Source organism: Rutidosis leptorrhynchoides, chromosome 2 (assembly GCF_046630445.1).
Source record: "Rutidosis leptorrhynchoides isolate AG116_Rl617_1_P2 chromosome 2, CSIRO_AGI_Rlap_v1, whole genome shotgun sequence".
In the NCBI taxonomy this organism is placed as follows: Eukaryota; Viridiplantae; Streptophyta; class Magnoliopsida; order Asterales; family Asteraceae; genus Rutidosis; species Rutidosis leptorrhynchoides.
Window position 1 is genome coordinate 675,948,476 of NC_092334.1, and position 11,298 is coordinate 675,959,773.

Genomic DNA, 11,298 nt, shown 5'->3' on the forward strand with positions numbered 1-11,298 from the left:
TAATTGTTACCCGAATTATTTGTCCTTTATCCTGGTTTATATGATACCTATCTGGTTTTTGTTCATAATAGTCCATCGGTCATAATTATAAAATGCTAGTCAAATTAACCTTATTCCCGAAGTCAAATATTCCAACTAATTAGGTATTCGAACTGTAACAAGGTTTTAATACTTTGTTAATAATTACACCAGGTTATCGACTGCGTGTAATCCAAGGTTTTAATATTTTGTTAACAATTACACCAATTATCCTTGTATGTAATCCACCCCTATTTTAATTAGTATATGATACATTAATTTATTCACTTTGACCATAATGAATAATCCATTATCCAATTTAATTGATTAATTAAATGATTGTAAACGATGTCGTATAAACGTCACTAAATAGGACATTCGTAATCATTTTAATAATTATTAGATTAACTAATTTGAAGATAGGTTCGATAGGTTCCAATGAATTGTCATTAAATTAGACAATACCCCCCACCTATTAATAGTCATAGTCTAATGTCCACAAGTGTCGGTCTTTTGTCCAAACCCAAATTATGGTACAAAATCCAATAACCTCGTCTTTAATATTTAGTCTAACATCACGATTACTTCGATTTAAATAAGCATAATAATAACTTAGTTACGAGACATTAATTTAAAAAGGAAGAACATAGCTTACAGTGGTGATTAATCGCATAGCGTTACACGGACAGAATTTCGACTTACAAACTTACAACATTCGCTACCATAACCTTATTATTATTAATCTTAAATTAAAATTGAAATTTTAAATATAAATATATATATATATATATATATATATATATATATATATATATATATATATATATATATATATATATATATATATATATATATATATATATATATATCGAGAGAGTTAGGGAGAAGATTGAATTAGGTGTTTATAAACTCGTCTGAATTTTGCATTTTATAGAACCTGACCAGCTACAGTACTCCATGCGATCGCATGGAGTTTCTTCTTCATGGCCATGCGATCGCATGGCCGCCTTGGACACCTCACATCTCTTGTTTTCTTGTTTGCCGACGGTTTATAAATAATATAATATAATATATATAATTTTATATAATTATATATATATTATATTATATTCATGTGCGTAGTTGACTTGTAATTTTTGGTCCGTTGCGTCGCGCGTTGATAGTTGTTTCATGTCTCGATTCCGGATTTTCGAACGTCCTTTCGTACGCGTAGATATCGTGTACTTTGCATTCCGCGGCTCGTACTCTTGTCATTTTTAGACGTTTCTTATCAATAAATGGAACCACTTGAATTATATCTTGTTCATTTGAGCTTTTTGGTCATTTGCGTCTTCAAATCGTCATTTTCTTCTTTTGTCTTCGCACTTATTTATTTAAACGAAAATTACATAAAAATAGAACAATTGCAACTAAAAGCTTTACATATTGGAAGGATATTGTGCCTAAATATATATTCATTTGGAGCACTATCAAATATCCCCACACTTGAACGTTGCTTGTCCTCAAACAATACAGAACTTGAAATTAAATCACACTTCACTCGAATCACTTTTTTTATTCTCACACATTGTACATCAGTGATTTTGATACATCGGTATAAACAATGATAGTGACATTGTGGTTTACAGTCCCACATGACTATGAAAATTTAGATCCTTTAAGGAAATTGGATCTTTATGAAAACATTTGATCTTTTGAAAATTCTTTCCAGCTTTTACCCTTGATAAGATTTCCGGAATAACCCTTCACCGGTGTTTACAAATTATTTTTGTGGGTTTTGTGGGTTTCAGTTTTGAAAATTTTAGCTCAAAAACTTGTGGTTTTGTGTCACCCACTTGCTAACCTTGTATTAGGAAAGCACACGTCCAGTATACTTGCTCTGTATATTACCTTTCGGTAAACTACCGTCCGGTTGTAAAGGAAAGCGTTGAACAAGCAACTGTTAAGGCAATGTCTAATGACATGCAGATGTTCATGGTCCACAACGTGTCCAATGCAATTACTATCCTTTGTAGGAGCAATAGTAAAGATCACCCTATAGTTTTTCGGTCTGGCACAAGGTCCTGTCTTCGACCATGCTATGCAATCACCGTTCTTACGGTTGACACCCGATTTAGTTCAGGCGACCTAATGAATTCTGGTGAATTCTTAGGACTTTACGTTCAATGGTAATGAACGCATTGAAAATGGGTTTTCAGAAAACAAATCGGTTTGTAATTTTGAACAAAATATTTTCTCGTTCAAGCTCGAGTTTAGATATCATCGAATTCCATGAGTTTGTAATTCTCAATCTTTAAGGTCAATCCCAAGGATTGAGTAATATCAGGCTTAAAACCTGATTTTTGATCTTTAAGGAGATTATCCTTTCTGGGGATCTGATTCATTAGTCTTATAAGCTAATTTGCACGGTGCCCCCCATTGTACGAGATAGATCCTCTCATGGTTAGGATAAGTCGGACCACTTGGCGACCCTGTTTGATACCGAGGTCCGTGGATTTCCAGCTGATTTTCGAGGAACTTTTCAAGATTTTTCGTAGACTCTACAACTGGTCTGGACGACAATTCCTGACCTAAATCAAGAAGCGCGTGTCTTTTTTTTTTTCTCGGAAGACTTTACTTCCTTATAAATTCTATTTATATTACAATAAACTGGGAAAAACTGATTAATATCGTCCAAAACAAAAGTATCTTCAATTATTTGTACAAAAATATGTGATATATGTTCTAAATAACTTGGTAAATTTTTCCCACACTTGGCTTTTATTTTCCTTTCTTTGCCTTTTTATTCTCCTCTATTCCATTTTAAATGAATTCAAGCATTTTGGGTTGTTTCTCCATTTATGTTCTCTCTGAGGTAACAATAATTTCGACATTAACACCTAGTTTTGTCGTTCATAAATATGTATAAACATGATTTTGAATTCATTTAGTTGAAATTTTTTCAAATTTTCACAAAATTTGGCAATTAAACTAAGTGTAAACCCGAAAGAATTTATAACCCTTCCCCACACTTGAGATCATGCAATGCCCTCATTTGCATGAAATCAGACTATAATTATAAATTCATGAGGGTGATTAGTGTAGAAAAGTGATTAAAAATACCCAGTTTGTAATTACTAAGCTCGTCGAATGATAGATGGCGCGCCTCATCGTTCATTCCTTTTGTTGTAATTTCACATATGTTTTGCGTCTTATCGTCAAAATTAGTAGTTTTTGCTAAACTTAATGTCAGTCTTTGAAAGTGCGCTGTTTTACCCTGTTTTTTACATAAGATAGACTACAAACATATATACATATATATATTTTTTATAAAACCTTTATTTATTAAAACAATTTAAATGAATAATTTTTTAAAATTTTGTTTCCTTTTACTTTAGGTAGTTTCGGTATGTTTACCTAGTCCGTCCCTCGACAAAATTTAAAATTTGTCGTTAAAGCGATTGTTTTAAAAGCAAAGATTTTTGGGTTTTTTTTGATTTTTCTGGTATACTTTAGATCAATAAAATTAAAAAAAAATAATGATAACAAAATTTTTCCCGCCCTCGGGTAAAGCAATTTCGGTTCCATGACCTAGTCTTCAACTTACGATGAATTTTAGAAATCATTTTTTTTTTAAACTTAATGAAATAAAGTAATTTTTGTTTTTTTTAAAAATCACACAAAAATTAAATTTAAAAATGCATATTAATTTCATACGAAACCTACAAAACAAAAATTCAGAATGGAGGGAGAAAACTAGTTCTTTAGTGTCTGCTAGTGGAAAAGACCAATCGGATTCCATTCTTGGAACTACACGAGAACAGAACAACTAACTCTAGATATTATTTTCTTTTTAGAACATTTGAATCTCCCCACACTTAGGTAGCTGTGGTGTCGAAATTGTGATTAACTTCATCGTCAATTTCTTTTGGACCATAATCAACTTGCATATCTGTGACTTTTGCTTTAAGCCATTGGTCGGATTCCTGTGTAATATCTACAAATTCAACTAGTTTCGCCTTTTCTTTAGGCAATAGATTAGATACTAACCGGTTACATAACTTAAAGTTCCCCTTGGTTCTAGCATCGCGAATCCGTTTAATAACTTTCTTCATTGAACTGTTAATAACGGGGTCATTTAATTTCGTATCAACAACGGGGTTCTTTGTTATCAAGTCATCATTAGGTTTTACTTCATTTTCCCCACACTTAGGCGTTTTATTATTGTTAAGCACTACCGTTGGAGTTGGTAAAACAATATGGTTTTTACCAATCGTTTTTGTTGGTTCAACGGTTTTGGCTGGTGGAGATTTAGCCTTTCGACTCACAAAGGTGATTGATTTTTCATCATTACTAAGTGTCATTCTACCCTCTCTTACATCAAATAACGCCTCGGTGGATGCTAAGAATGGTCGACCTAAAATTAGAGGAATGTTTGGGTCCTCTTCTATGTCAATGACAATAAATTCAGCTAGAAAGGTTAAATTACCTACTTGAACGGGTAGGTTGTCAGCAATTCCAACTGGGTGCCTAATGGTTTGATCAAAGAGTCGAACACTCATTTCCGTTGGACTTAACTCACCTACTCCTAATCTCTTATATAATGAAAGAGGCATAACACTTATACTCGCACCTAAATCTGCTAGTGCATCATACATGACACAATCACTAAGTAGACAAGGAACAATAAATTCACCCGGATCACCCAACCTTGATGGAGGTTTTGGTGGAACTGTCTTCACTGGGTTTACTTCTACTGTTTTTGTTACTTGCACTTTTTTATTCTTCTTCTTCTTCTTTCCAAAGGTATCACAAACTTTATTACCTATCACTTGCTCATACTCAACTCCTTTTCTTGGAAACGGGATGGGTGGTCTGTATGGTGCCACCACTGGCTTTACATACTCGGGTGGTGGTGGTGTTGTAACTTCTTCATTGTTACTCACATCTAAAACCTTCCCATCTTCTGGTGCTGGTTTTTCAGAATTTGTTGACACCATATTAACATTCTCATTCCGAGGATTTACTTCAGTATCACTCGGTAGCTTTCCTTGTTCCCTCTCACTTATCGTGCTAGCAAGAGTACCTACATGTTTTTCTAGATTCAAAATGGAAGCTTGTTGAGTTCTTAATGACTGATCAAATCTCTCATTTGTTTGGGTTTGAGATTTAATAAATTGTGTTTGAGATTCCATTAGCTTTGCCATCATTTCTTCCAGATTTGGCTTTTTCTCTTCGGTTTGTTGTGGTGATTTATATAAGCTAGGTTTTTGTTGATTGAAAGTGTTGTTTTGAGTTGGTTGGTTATTCGGACCTTGTTGGTTGTACGAGTTATTGTTGGGTCCATTTGGATTGTAAAGAATGTTTTAATTTCGATTAAAGTTTGGCCTTGGCGGTTGATAATTATTTCCCGGCCTTTGGTTCACGTAGGAAACATTCTCTCGTTGTTCCATCGTTTGTTCAACATTACAATCTTTCGTTAAGTGTGGTCCACCGCATTGCTCACAACTGATTCGTATTACGTGAATATCTTTAGTCATATTTTCCATTCGTCTCTCGAAAGCATCTATTTTTACGGAAACGGAATCAAAGTCATTGCTAGAATCGGCTCTAGCCGCTTTAGATGAACGAAAAATATCTTTTTCTTGATGCCACTCATGAGAGTGGGAGGCTGTGTTATCAATAATTTTGTAAGCTTCAGTTGCGGTTTTCTTCATAATGGAACCACCAGCTGCTATGTCGATGTCTTTTCGTTTAGTAATGTCGCATCCTTGGTAGAATATTTGTACTATTTGATAAGTATCTAAACCGTGTTGAGGACATCCTCTCAACAACTTTCCGAATCTTGTCCATGCTTCATATAAAGTTTCATTTGGCTTTTGCGTGAACGTAACAATTTCTCCTTGAAGTCTCACGGCTTTAGATGCCGGAAAGAATCTTTTAAGAAAATTTTCAACTAAGACATCCCATGTGTCAATCGCTCCTTCAGGTAACGATTCTAACCAATCTTTGGCTTCTCCCTTTAAAGTCCAGGGAAACAACATGAGATAGATCTGTTCATCCTTAACTTCTCTGATTTTAAATAGAGTACAGATCCTATTAAAGGTTCGAAGATGTTTGTTTGGATCTTCTTTTGGCGTACCACTATATTGGCATTGATTAGTTACCATGTGTAGGATTTGTCCTTTAATTTCATAATCTGGCACATTAATGTGTGGCTTAGTAATTGCATGACCTTGGCCAGTGCGTTTAGCCCTCATTCGGTCTTCCATACTTAGAGGTTCCAGATTTTTCATGATTGAATTTGTTGAATCTGAATCACTAGAGGATTCTAATTTAATGGTTTCTTCCTCAACAATCTCTAGATGAGTGATTTGTGGTTCAAGAGGAATGATTAGTGGTTCAGGATCTCTGAATTGTCCCTGAATATCCTCCGGATTCTCAATTGTGAGGTCGGGTTCAAAAAATGGATTATCAGAAATTTGAATTGGAGTACTTGGTCGTCTAGATGATGATTCTAAAGAAAAATCAATGGCGACAATGTTGGCTAGATGTCTTGATCGAGTTACAGGTGGCGAACGTATGAAAGGTGGTGAACGTTTTACTCGGTGCATTCACTGAATATCCTATTAGTTATAAAAGATAAAAATTATATAAGCTATCAAATTAATAGACTTTTCGATTTTGCCCACGTTTCGAATAGCCAATAGATGCAGCAGGTAGCCAGGACCCTTTAAATCGGAAGTCCACAACTCGCCACTAACAAATTTAACTATTACTACGAACCAGAAAATTTGGATGTCTATTAATTTAACCGCTTAAAATAATTTTACGTTGAAATTTTGAAGAAGATATAATCTATGTCCTAAAAACTAGAGCGTCGAAATGAAAAAGAAAAGCGTGTCGAAAAATAAGAGTCGAAAAACAAACGTCAAAAAATAAAAAGTCGAAAAACAATAATAAGAAAGAAAAGCGTCGAAACTTAACAGTTTAAAAACTTAAGACTAAAAAGTTGCGCCTAAAGGTATTAAAGCTTAAAAGAAATTCTATATCCAAAACGGCAATAACTTAAAAAGGCACTAAAATTTATTTAAAATTAAAGCGATAAGCGACGTCGTAAAATTCTAAAGCACCTAAATCTTAATCTAAAGAAAAAGCACTTAAGGGATTTTACGGCAATGCCTAAAAATCTAAAAATATAAAATACTACGGCAAAAACTAAGTTTAAACTAAATACGAACGAAATATATACAATTTACGAATTAAACGATAAAAACGATATAAATATAAAAAGGAACCAAAGTTATAAAAATACAATTTTTTTATAAAAAATATTATTTTTATATTATTATTTATAAAAGTATTTAATATAATAAACTTAAGAATATTAAAAATAAAAACTAAAAACTAAAATATTAAACAATTAAAACCCTAAATATTATAATAAATAATAATTATAATTAACCCTAGTTCCGTATTAAATGCAGGATTCTGGCGTGTCAGATCCACTCATGCGATCGCATGAGTATAACGTTATATTGCCATGTGGTCGCATGGCCTGTAAGTCCAGAAAGGATTGGGCTTTAATTCAAGTTCGGCCCTGTTTCTTTTTTTTCTTTTTTTTTTAAATTATATAAAGTATTTATATAAAATAAAACAAACTTATATTTAAAATTCTAAAAATAAAAATATATATATATATATATATATATATATATATATATATATATATATATATATATATATATATATAGTATTTTTTATATGTTTTTATAAAAATACAAAATATTTTTACAAAATTAGAGAATAAGAAATATAGCGGAAACATATAGCGTTTTCGCCGGGTCCCCGGCAGCGGCGCCAAAAACTTGATGTGCGAGCGGTGGGGTACGAAATATTATTATTTTTATTACGAAATACGATACAATTTACACAATGTTTATTTATTTATATAGATGGGATATACTTAAACCTTGCTACAACACTATAGGCAGTGTACCTAATCGTAGAGTAGTGTAGTTTTTAGTAAGTCCGGTTCGTTCACAGGGAGCTAGCTGAGTTTAACGCTATATTTTTAACAACTATATTTATTTAAAATATATATAATTATATATAGTAATATTGTAGTATCGTTATTATTATAAAAGGGGGTTTTACAGTTTAATGACCGATTTGTCGATTTTAAATAAAGCGTAAAGATAAATAACGATAATATAAATGACAGAATTTAAATTGCGATAAAGTAAATTGCAGTAATTAAAATAAAAGTAAATAAAGGTACGATGAAATATGAAATAAAAGAATTATGCTTATTTAAACTTCCGTAATCATGATGTTTGACGTTTTGATTTTAATTAATTATTACCCGGATTAATTGTCCTTTGTCCTGGTTTATTTGATACCTATCTGGATTTTGTCCATAATAGTCCATAGGTCATAATTATAAAATTCTCGTCAAATTAACCTTATTCTCGAAGTCAAATATTCCAACTAATTAGGGATTCGAACTGTAACAAGGTTTTAATACTTTGTTAATAATTACACCAGGTTATCGACTGCGTGTAATCCAAGGTTTTAATACTTTGTTAACAATTACACCAATTATCCTTGTATGTAATCCACCCCTGTTTTAATTAGTCCATGATACATTAATTTATTCACTTTGGCCATAATGAATAATCAATTACCCAATTCAATTGATTAATTAAATGATTGTAAACGATGTCATATAAACGTCACTAAATAGGACATTCATAATCATTTTAATAATTACTAGATTAACTAATTTGAAGATAGGTTCGACAGGTTCCAATGAATTGTCATTCAATTATACAATACCCCCACCTATTAATAGTCATAGTCCAATGTTCACAAGTGTCGGTCTTTTGTCCAAACCCAAATTATGGTACAAAATCCAATAACCCTGTCTTTAATATTTAGTCTAACATCATAATTACTTCGATTTAAATAAGCATAATAATAACTTAGTTACGAGACATTAATTTAAAAAAGGAAGAACATAGCTTACAGTTGTGATTAATCGCGTAGCGTTACACGGACAGAATTTTGACTTATAAACTTACAACATTCGCTACCATAACCTTATTATTATTAATCTTAAATTAAAATTAAAATTATAAATATAAATATATATATATATATATATATATATATATATATATATATATATATATATTGAGAGAGTTGGGGAGAAGATTGAATTAGGTGTCTATAAACTCGTTCGAATTTTGCATTTTATAGAACCTGACCAGCTACAGTACTCCATGCGATCGCATGGAGTTTCTTCTTCACGGCCATACGATCGCATGGCCGCCTTGGATAGCTCACATCTCTTGTTTTCTTGTTTGCCGACGGTTTATAAATAATATAATATAATATAATATATATAATTTTATATATATTATATTATATTCCTGTGCGTAGTTGACTTGTAATTTTTGGTCCGGTACATCGCGCGTTGATAGTTGGTTCATGTCTCGGTTTCGGATTTTCGAACGTCCTTTCGTACGCGTAGATATCGTGTACTTTGCATTCCGCGGCTCGTACTCTTGTCATTTTTAGACGTTTCTTATCAATAAATGGAACCACTTGAATTATATCTTGTTCGTTTGAGCTTTTTGGTCATTTGCGTCTTTAAACGTCATTTTCTTCTTTTGTCTTCGCACTTATTTATTTAAACGAATATTACATAAAAATAGAACAATTGCAACTAAAATCTTTACATATTGGAAGGATATTGTGCCTAAATATATGTTCATTTGGAGCACTATCAGGGCATAACAAACCCCATCCAAAGTACCGGATGCGTTAGTACTTCGAGTTTTTATATCATGTCCGAAGGATGTCCCGGAATGATGAGGATATTCTTATATGCATTTTTTTAATGTCGGTTACCAGGTGTTCAATCCATATGAATGATTTTTGTCTCTATGCATGGGACGTATATTTATGAGAAATGGAAATGAAATTCTTGTGGTCTATTAAAATGATGGAAATGAATGATTATGTTAAACTAATGAACTCACCAACCTTTTGGTTGACACTTTAAAGCATGTTTATTCTCAGGTATGAAAGAAATCTTTCGCTGTGCATTTGTTCATTTTAAGGATATTACTTGAAGTCATTCATGGTATATTTCGAAGAACGTTGCATTCGAGTCTTTGAGTTCATCAAAGATTATTATTAAGTCAATTTATCGTTGGATAGGGGATATTATGAAATGGTATGCATGCCTGTCAATTTTCGATGTAAATAAAGTTTGTCTTTTAAAAACGAATGCAATGTTTGTAAAATGTATCATATAGAGGTCAAATACCTCGCGATGTAATCAACTATTGTGAATCGTTTATAACGTATATGAACGGGTCCTTTCACATGTTAAGCAATCAAACTTGTTAAGACTTGATTATTTGAAATGAGTTTCATGTAGACATTTGACCACCCAAGTTGACCGGCGATTCACGAACATTAAAACTTGTAAAAATTATATGATGATATATATATATATATATATATATATACATATACATATATATATATATATATACATATATATATATATATATATATATATATATACATATATATATATATATATACATATATATATATATACATATATATATATATATATATATATATATATATATATATATATATATATATATATATATATATATATATATATAGTTAGCATGATATTATGATAAGAAAGTATCTCACTAGGTATATTAACAATGAGTTATATACATAAAATGAGACTATTGAATTAAGGAAACTCGAAACGATATATATAACGATTATCGTTATAACAAATTCTTATTAAATACATATGTATCATATTAAGATATTAATACACTATGTTTAACATCATGAAATGATAATTACATATATCATTAAGCGTATTAACAATGAACTACACGAGTAAGATGAGACTACTAACTTAAGGTTTTCGAAACAATACATATATGTAACGATTATCGTTGTAATAGTATTTTAACATATATATATATGATGTTAAGATATATTCATACACCATGTTATCATGTTAACATAACAATTTAACATCTCATTTAAGTATAATAACAATGAATTAATTACATTTAACAAGATCGTTAACTTAAAGGTTTCAAAACAACACTTACATGTAACGACCAACGATGACTTAACGACGCAGTTAAAATGTATATACATGTAGTGTATTTAGATGTATTAGTACACTTTTGAAAGACTTCAAGACACATATCAAAGTACTTCTACTTAACAAAAATGCTTACAATT

At 31.4% G+C, this 11,298-nt stretch overlaps 1 non-coding gene across 1 annotated transcript; it reads left to right on the forward strand.

Annotated features, from left to right (window-relative positions):
- Window positions 1-5,802: 5,802 nt before the first annotated feature.
- On the forward strand, window positions 5,803-5,909 carry LOC139895040 (small nucleolar RNA R71). The gene has a single exon (XR_011775511.1). It is a non-coding gene; the product is annotated as a small nucleolar RNA R71 (small nucleolar RNA).
- Window positions 5,910-11,298: the final 5,389 nt, after the last annotated feature.